Source organism: Sapajus apella, unplaced genomic scaffold (genome assembly GCF_009761245.1).
Source record: "Sapajus apella isolate SASKATOON/1434 unplaced genomic scaffold, GSC_monkey_1.0 scaffold49, whole genome shotgun sequence".
Lineage (NCBI taxonomy): Eukaryota > Metazoa > Chordata > Mammalia > Primates > Cebidae > Sapajus > Sapajus apella.
In genome coordinates, this window is record NW_022436989.1 from 11,354,937 (window position 1) to 11,365,201 (window position 10,265).

General features: G+C 42.5%; 1 pseudogene; it reads left to right on the forward strand.

Annotated features, from left to right (window-relative positions):
* Positions 1–2,134: 2,134 nt before the first annotated feature.
* LOC116526033 lies at positions 2,135–3,119 on the forward strand (annotated as a pseudogene).
* Positions 3,120–10,265: the final 7,146 nt, after the last annotated feature.

The following is a 10,265-nucleotide window of genomic DNA, read 5'->3' on the forward strand; positions in this document are numbered from 1 at the left end:
GTCTATAATCCCAGCACTTTGGGAGGCCAAGGCAGATGGATCGCTTGAGGTCAGGAGCTCGAGACCAGCCTGGCCAACATGGTGAAACCCCCATCTCTACTAAAAATTAAAAAATTAGCCAGTTATGGTGATATGTACCTGTAATCCCAGCTACTTGGGAGGCTGAGGCAGGAGAATAACTTGAACCTGGGATGTGAGCCAAGATCACACCATTGCACTCCCCTCCTGGGTTACAGAGCCAGACTCCATCTCAAAACAAACAAAAACTCACAGGATGTATAATACAAAGAGTGAACCCTAACGTAAAGTATGAACTTGATAATGATTTGTCAATGCTGCTTAATTGATTGTAACAAATGTACCACTATGTCGGTGATGTTGACCACAGAGAGGCAGTGTGCATAGGGTGGGGTTATACAGGAAGTCTCTACTTTCCACTTACCTTTGCAGAGTCTAAAACTGCTCTAAAAGATAAAGTCTATTTTTAAAAAATGACTTCACAAAGCTTTCAGATATAAACATATGGTTTTGAATAAGTACACCTGATTTTCAAAAAGCGTTTTTCCATTATTAAAATCTTAGAAACTTTTTTTGATAAATAAGTAAATTTTTATGCATGGTGATTTCAAAAGTACAATGAAGTCATTTGGCAGGAAAACCTCTTTGATAAGTTATTTTGTATGGTGAAGAATCACTCTAATGTGGTTGTATGATAAATTCAGGGATCCCTTTAAAAAGCACCACCAGGGGCCGGGCTCAGTGGCTCATGCCTGTAATTCTAGCACTTGGGGAGACTGAGGCAGGTGGATCACTTGAGGTCAGGAGTTCGAGACCAGCCTGGCCAACATGATGAAACCTTGTCTCCACTAAAAATACAAAAATTAGCTGGGTGTGGTGGCACATGCCTGTAATCCCAGCTACTTGGGAGGCTGAGACAGGAGAATTGCTTGAACCTAGGAGGCGGAGGTTGCAGTGAGCTGAGATTGGGTCACTGCTCTTCAGCCTGGGCGACAGAGCCAGACTCCATCTCAAAATAAATAAACAAATAAATAAAATAAAAAGGACCGCCAAGAACATCAGACTTTAAAACATCATTAAAACAGTATCTGAAAGTTGGGGAGAAGATACTTCCAAATAATTATAATCTATGAAATAATTAGACATTTTCTCTCTGTTTTCTGATTGTTTTGTAACCTGGTGGCAATGCTGACTGGTGAAAATATTCCTAAGAAATAGCCAGATGACATCATTGGATACCAGAATAGAAAGTGAATCCCTGGAATCATGGGAAAAAGGAGACACATAAAATGGCCTTTTTCATTCTTGGGGACTAGAATGATTCTCTAATATTACTTTACTATGGTGGCTCATCCTGCTCCTGTGGGTGACTGTGGACAATCACAAACAAGAATTCCACTGGGACTCCAACCTTGAGAAATATTAGGTAAGAGGCAATTTTAGTGCCTTGCGGATTATATTCTAAGCTTGTTTTTTCCAGAAAAAGAGCACAACATGTTTAAATACAATTCTAAATGCAAGGCCATCCTGCTCAAGTAGAAGAAAGAGATCCTTGAAAAGGTTGTGTATCTATGAGAGATCATCAAAAGTCCCTAAATGGAATGGGCTTATAACATGGAGAAAATCCACACAGAGACAATGGATCACTCAGCAAGCCTAGTTTACTTCCTGCAGGAAGGGTGCAACTCACCGGCAGTCTTGCCACAAGAGCACACCTGAACAAGGGAGATAGGGACATTTGTAACTTTCATAACCTGATGCAATTGCCTACTGCTGTGTCCAGTTTCCATTGGCTGGAACTGGACCTCACATTCTATGCTTGACCTGATTGGCTAAAAACTTGGAAATTTTCTAAAGAGGTAAAAGCAGAGGAGAACAAAGAAAAAGAGGAAGTAACTTGAGGAATGCTAAGAGAAGCGGTAACATTGCCAAATAAGGAAGGGGAATAAGTTATGACCTAAGACTTGCCTGGGCTTGTCCAGGCATGTCAGGGCAACTTTAGGTTAAAGTGTAAGAAATAAGAACATGGGATGCATTTATTTCTTTATTATGACTAATAGTTACTTTAAGATTATTAGCAAAAACGCTTTCCATGCTACCTGCCGAGGGCTCCATGTGGCATTGTTCTGGATTCCCGTAACTTAAAGGGAAACTTTCACCATGTCCAGAGCCCTTGATGTCCTGCAAATGAAGGAGGAGGATGTCCTTAAGTTCCTGGCAGCAGGAACCCATTTAGGTGGCACCAACCTTGACTTCCAGATGGGACAGTATATCTTTAAAAGGAAAAGTGATGGCACCTACATCATGAATCTGAAGAGGACCTGGGAGAAGCTTCTACTGGCAGCTCGTGCCATTGTTGCCATTGAAAACCCTGCTGATGTCAGTGTTATATCCTCCAGGAATACTGACCAGAGGGCCATGCTGAAGTTTGCTCCTGCCACAGGAGCCACTCCAATTGCTGGCTGCTTCACTCTTGGAAACTTTACCACCCAGATCCAGGCAGCCTTCCGGGAGCCATGGCTGCTTGTGGTTACTGACCCAAGGGCTGACCACCAGCCTCTCATGGAGGCGTCTTATGTTAGCCTACCTACCATTGCTCTGTGTAACACAGATTCTCCTCTGCGCTATGTGGACATTGCCATCCCATGCAACAACAAGGGAGCTCGCTTGCTTGGTTTGATGTGGTGGCTGCTGGCCTGGGAAGTTCTGCACATGCGTGGCACCATTTCCCGTGAACACTTGTGGGAGGTCATGCCTGATCTCTACTTCTACAGAGATCCTGAAGAGATTGAAAGAGCAGGCTGCAGAAAAGGCTGTGACCAAGGAGGAATTTCAGGGTGGATGGACTGCTGCAGCTCCTGACTTCACTGCCACTCAGCCTGAGGTCGCACACTGGTCTGAGGCATGCAGGTTCCCTCCGTGCCTATGCAGCAGTTCCTATTGAAGACTGGAGCGCTCAGCCTGCCACGGAAGCCTGGTCTGCAGCTCCCACTGCTCAGGCCGTTGGATGGGTAGGAGCAACCACTGACTGGTCTTAAGCTGTTCTTGTGTGGGCTCTTAAACAACATATAAGATTCATGGAAAATAAACATCGAGTTTCTTAAAAAAAAAAAAAAAAGATTATTAGCAAAAGCTTTAAAGTAAATTAACCTTTGAAGAAACTGTTATTTGTAATGAACTAAGAGGAAAGATTTGAAGAGGAACCTTTAATTTATTTCCTACAGGAACAATGGAAATTATATAAAATAAAACCAGCAAGCAGGTGATTCTGTTAAGGCCAAATGGAATCCAAATCTGAGTCCAGATGTGGACAAGTAAGAGAGCATAACACAGGAGTCAGGATCTTAGCCCACTGAGGCTGCACAATAAAAAATAGACTCTCTGGCAGGTGGGTGGGGAAAGGGGACAGCAAGGCAAAGGAGGCAGAGAACCAGCAGCAGTGCAAGGCACAAACAACACATCCGACTATAATCCATTTACATGCTCAACTGAACTCACAAAAAAGCAGCTGAATGTAGAGAAACTAATTAGGACTCCCAATGACTTGGGGTACAGACGGACAGGAGGGAAGAACTTTTAGCAGCATAGAACCACTCACTGACCACCATGACCAGCTGGGCTCTGCAGTCAACCTTTTCCTATCTGCTGTCACGATCTCTATGACCTTGGTCTTTTCTGCTTCCTGTGATGTTCATGGTATTTGCTGTCACTGTGACTTACCCTGGACCCTATGTGGAATGGTGTAGATAAGGCGAATGAGTAGAGGTCAGGTGGTCCCAATGTACCTCACAATTCTGTGGTTATGTGAAGGCCTTTTTTTTTTTTTTTTTTTTTGCATTGTAGAAGTGACAAGGGAGGTGGAAATTATTTCTAGTTTTTCCAATTATTTAGATTCCTCGTCACATCATATATTAACTTCTAGCATATCGTGTTTGTTATATAAAAGATTTTATCTTTATCCAAACTATCTCACCATGTAAACTCCTTTAGAAACAGAGTTAATTCTAACTCATTCAAGTTTATCAGCTTTAATGCTCTTAAGTGAAAATACTTGAGAGTGACACAGCTGAGCAAATATTAAAGAAAAACAAGGAATACTTAAGGTAGAATAACTCATAACAAGCCGGAGGCCAGACAATGTCTTTGATTTTTAACAACTTTTAATCCTTATTAATTGTCTAAAAGACAAGGGGAAGAAATCCCCTCAGTAAAATTCAGAAATCCAATCACCAAGCAAAAATTCCCCTATAACTAAGTGACAGATGGAAATCCAGTTTTAAGAAACTGCCATGGTCAGTTGTTAACACACCATCTACAAACACAGTTGTTTAAACACAACGGATTGCCATTACTCAGCAGGTTCATTAATCACAATTCAGCTTGCTATTAGGAGAGAAAATTACTGGTGTTATTGAATTTCCATCCCATTACCTTGACTTATATTTAGAGCCATTCATCAACGATTTCCTCCTTCATGAGAAGTCACAAGTAAACCAAGCCATACAGTCATGGAAGGAACACAATACACTTGACGATATCTTGAAAATGTAAATGCTTAGTGCAATTTTGTTAATTCACAAAGTTTCTTCAGTATTAGGGCAGTCTATTCAAGGTCATTCTCAAGCCTTTGCTTTAGAATCCATTAGCTATAGACATTTCAAGTACTGCCTGAGGCATACTCCTGCAGTAACAGTTTCCAGTAAGGGGCTTCACCAGTCTGAGGAGTCTGTTACTCCCTCGGTCTTTTTCATAGTCCCCAAATACACATCTGTTTAAAAACTGTAATCCTTTGCTTTAATGGAAGACTGCCAGTTTCATTTTACTGCATTCTCCAGGGATATTCCTTTCTAACAAAGCCACTTCCCAGCTCTCCACAGGAAATGTTCAGGAGCCCCACATTCAGGATTTGTTCTGAGATGTTATCTTCTAAGATAAATTGAGATAGTAAACAATATTATCTAGTCAATCAACAAGTATTTACTGACTACTGTTCTTAGAAACAGTAGCCACTAAAGAGAATACAGTACAAAAAGATAGAGTCCACTAAAACTTCGCACTCCAGACGGGCTATAATACACATACACGGTACACAGAAAAGCCAACTCTAATACAGAGTGGCAGATTGTTAGTGCTACGTGAATACTGTGTGTAGGAACTCCACAGGACTCCAGTGATTCACTCTGGACTGCAGAGATGAGATGATTAGCCATCCTTCCACAGAAGAGGGGAACATGGAGCAGGAAGGAGAGGAAGGGAAACACAGAAATAGATAAGGGGAATCTTTTCTATTTGAGAGTAAAACAGAGTCAATCTGTAATCAATGTAATTTTTTTTTTTTTCTGTTCTTCTGGCTTCTCAACATAAATCTGTTTTTGTACACAGTGTCAGTGTGACTACATTTCCAATACAAATAAGGTTAATCTTCATTGAAACGCTCTCTGAAGAAGCTTCGTCGTCTGGGGTAAATACCCAGGATTTGTCGTCTTGCACCAAGAAGGTTTAAGACAGGGACACACATGAAGAGTTTAGGAGCAGAGGTGTAATAGGCAAGAGAAAGAGAAAGGAGCAGGTCAGGTGTGGTGGCTTACACTTGTAATCCCAGAACTTTGGGAGGCCGAGGAAGGAGGATGACTTGAGGTCAGGAGTTCAAGCCTAGCCTGGCCAACTTGGTGAAACCCCATCTCTACTAAAAATACAAAAATTAGCCAGGTGTGGTTGTGCATACCTATAATCCCAGCTGCTTGGGAGGCTGAGGCAGGAGAATCACTTGAGCCCAGGAGGCAGAGGTTACAGTGAGCCAGGATTGTGCCACTGCACTCCAGCCTGGGCAACGGGTTGGTTTATACCTCCAGCTCATGATGTACAGAAATACCTTTAGGCTGAAATTAAATATGTGAGGAGGCAGCTTGAGGCTAAACCTAACAGGCTTTAGTGGCGCAACTAGACACAAACACTAAGAACCCATGACTGTATTCTCTCACTTGGACACCGCTGTGACCCACTCTCATAATTGATCTAGGCCGAATCAATGGTATCATTGCTTACAATGAGGAGGTTTCGGCGATTGACATAGCTAGCCCTGATCCATTTCAGATGAATAAATATAAGGGGCTCGTGAATTCTTCCATCCAAAAATTCGGTCAGTTTTCCTGTACCTCACTTCCGGGTAATTAGGTTCATCTAACCTAGGTAGTGGTAGTAAATCATAATTTATATAAGCTACAATAGGCATACTATTACCTTAGCCTCCCGAATAGCTGGGATTACGGACATGCACTGCCATGCCCGGCTAATTTTGTATTTTTAGTAGAGATGAGGTTTCTCCATGTTGGTCAGACTGGTCTGGAAGTCCCCACCTCAGGTGATCCACCCAACTCAGCCTCCCAAAGTGCTGGGATTACAGGCATGAGCCACCATGCCCAGCCCCATCTCCCTTTTTAAGAACAGATTTTGCATATTTTGGTGGACCCTCAGCCAGAGTCTCTTCAAACTTGGTTTCTTTGGGTTTATCTTCATTAACTTCACATTTTTCACTTGCAAACACTTATACTATCAGTACCCTTGAAACACTCAGTTTCAAAAAGATGTAAAGATTAGGCTGTAACCAAATGGTCCTCGTTAGCTGTCTTGCCCACATTTAAAATATTTCCAATAATTTACATTCTGTAAGAAACGAATCTGAATTGTCGTCCTTTAGAAACTTGATAACGTTCTCCTCGGGCAGCTGCTTACTGAACAGCTGCTCCAGGGTTCACGCCTGCAGTGGGACGCCGCTGTCATCATCCCCCACTGCCTGTGCCCCACTGAGCCAGCCCGCTGCAGTTCCCACAGACGTCTTGATTAGCATGTGTCAGGAGACTGGCTGATGCAGTGAGCTGAGATTGCATCATTGCACTCCAGCCTGGGCAACAAGAGCAAAACTCCATCTCAATTAATCAATCAATCAATAAAATAGGGAAATAAACAGAAGTGAAAAACATCTCTCCTTTTTGGGAGATGGGAGACGTTGTTGACTGCTGGTATACAGGAACTCTACCAGACGGAACTGTTTTTGATACTAACATTCAAACAAGTTCGAAAAAGAAAAATGCCAAGCCTTTAAGTTTTAAGGTTGGAGTGGGCAAAGTTATCACAGGAGGGGATGGAGCACTCTTGACTGGGTAAAGCGGAAAAGCCTCAACTGAAGAGTGAAGCGGAACAGGCTTATAGAAAGAAAGGGCAGCCTGCTGCCAAAACTCCACGGATTGCAAAGCTGTTTTCTGAAGTGGAATGAGTGGATCCTGATTGAAACAGCAGTGCTTCAGCTCTAAGGACATCAGCAACAAGGATAAAACTTGGCCTTGAAGAAACTTATGTAACTAACTAGAGCTTGTTACTATTGGAAGGGAAGAGTCACCTGGACAATTCAGAGTTAAAACTTGTTTAACCTGATCCCAACTTTTGAGAAATGTAATCTCTTATAAATCCCTGAAGTCTAAAATGTTTTACACTACAACTATGTAAAATACTGGTCAAGGAGAACTTTTTCCTTTTACTTAATGCTGTAAACTAAATGACTGAATAAAAACATATCCACTGGGGGCGGGGGAGATAATGGAAAGACATTTGTGAGAATTTAATGACTGTGTGAATACAAGCTGAGGTAAAAGAAGTGAATTCGAATGGAGTACTCAGTAAAAACTCAACCTCCTGTAGGAGACATCTGTTGCCTTTGCCTGACCAGCAACCCTTTCCGCTCTATTAAAAATAGAAAGCTGTTTGAAGCCAGCCTGGCCGACATGGTGAAACCCCATCTCTACTAAAAATACAAAAATTAGCCAGGCGTGGTGATACACATCTGTAATTCCAGTTACTCTGGAGGCTGAGGCATGAGAATCGCTTGAATTTGGGAGGCGGACGTTGCAGTGAGACCACGTCACTGTACTCCAGCCTGGGGGACAGAGTGAGACTCCGTCTCAAAAAAAAAAAAAAAAGAAAGAAAAAAAAGGAGTGGTTTGTGTAACTACCCCTGGCTCATTTCTTGTGGTCTGTAGGACTGTGAATCAAGGTGCTCACTTTCTACCCTCAAGCTAAACTCTAGAAGGAATGTGAATTTTGACAGGAAGAACACAAGACTTTTAAAAGTGATAGGAATTGATAAGTATAATGGCAATGCCCTAGAAGAGACTGTTCAGTCATTAGTTGTATTCTTTAAAGTCCCTGAGTTCTGTCCCGATGGACTTGCCTTTCTAGAGGTGCATGGTGAAATCTGCGTCAGTACCATAAGGAATTTGACATGTTTTTCATTTGCTATTAAATTAGGAGTAGGCTGCAGTGGGCGGATCATGAGGTCAGGAATTCGAGAACAGCCTCACCATTTTTAGTAGAGATGGTGAAACCCTGTCTCTACTAAAAGTACAAAAAATTAGCTGGGCATGGTGGTGTGCGCCTGTAATCCCAGCTACTAGGGAGACTGAGGCAGTAGAATCACATGAACCCAGGAAATGGAGGTTGTAGTAAGCCGAGATCATGCCACTGCACTCCAGCCTGGGTGACAGAACGAGACTCTGTCTCAAAAAAAGAAATTAGCTAGAGCTGATTTTTGTGGCATACAATCAAAGGGATTTAGTGTATGCACTTTCTTCTGTTTCAACTTCCAACCACAGTATTAGAGATGGAAAGACTGACCTTCATCTGCAGGAAGCATGGGGGATAGCACAACCCTGGGGTCTCTCACAATGCTGGTTTCAGAGTAGTTGATTTTAGGGAAAGCAGAGGTAAATCAGCCAGAATGAGGGAACAAAGAGGAGGGCTGTCTGACCACAAAGGAACAATCCCCTCATACCACTCATAATAATGCACACTAAAACGGTTCATGACAGACACCACTCTAAGTGAATTTTGGTACACTGTTACACCCATATCATGACGAACACCTGCTATTTCCAGTTTCACTCACCAAGAAAAATCTCACTTGTCCCTAGAAGTTATGTGTCAGGCTTCTGAGCTGAAAACAAAAGCAAATGAGGAGGTTTGTTGCTGCGACTTTCTGGATTATGTAACTAAGAGGACAAAAGCTACCTGAGTCCTTTCTGCATTAGAGTTCCCTATCCACTTTGTCTCTCTCTCTCTCTTTTTTTACTCCACCCCCGAACCCACTTTCTTCCTTTGTTCTTTAATAACGAATATTTCAAGCCTCTCGAAGGCCATGAATTCTGCCTTTGATATCCAGGTACTAGTCCTTAAAGAACCTGAGATTTTGTAATAGGAAAATTTATAACCCACAATTTAAAAAAAAAGTTTTGCATAACAAAATCCCAGGAAGTATGTGTTACTAACATCAAATACAGCACAGACAAGGACTCTTTTAAAAAGCCTACCAGACTTGATCAAATGTTTCTCCTACAAAAGCACATTTATATGAGGGGAAGAAGGGTATGAGCAGATAGGAAGTCTAGGTTTGGCAGAGAAAAGACGTGAAAAAGTAGCTGGAAAAATCAAGCAACAAGTTTTTTGTTTTTAAGCTAGGGAAGATCTGGACAGTTTGGAGACAGAGGGAAAGAGTTGCTAGACAGGAAAAGGACAGGCAGGGCTGGCTTCATGAACATGTGGCCTGTGCAGTCACGCACCCCAGGGTCCTGCATTTGGTTTAATGCTCTGCTGGTTCTGAAAGGTACAAACACTATGTGGTAGGCTCACTTATGACCCTCTTTTTTTTAATTTTTTTATTTTTGAGATGGAGTCTCACTCTGTCACCCAGGCTGGAGTGTAGTGGCACGATGTTGGCTCACTGCAACCTCTCTGTCTCCCGGGTTCAAGCAATTCTCCTGCTTCAGCCTCCCGAGTAGCTGGGATTACAGGCGCCTGGCACCACACCTGGCTAATTTTTGTGTTTTTGGTAGAGACAGGGGTTTCACTATGTTGGCCAGGCTGGTCTCGAATTGCTGACCTCAGATGACCCACTTGCCTCAGTCTCCCAAAGTGCTGGGATTACTTGCCTGGCATGAGCCTCTATTTATAGATCCTCATCCTAACCTCTGGAACCTGTGAATATGTTATTCTGTAGGCTAAAGGGACTTTGCATGTGTGATTAAGTTAAGGATTTTGAGATAGGATTGTCTGGGTGAGCCCAGTGTAATCACAAGTGTCCTTATACAAGAAAGAAGAGTTAGGGTCACAAAGAGAAGGCATGTGACAAGGGAAGCAGAGGGAGTCAAGAAGATGTGATTATAATGTGAGGTCATGAGGCCATGAATGCAGGTGGCCTT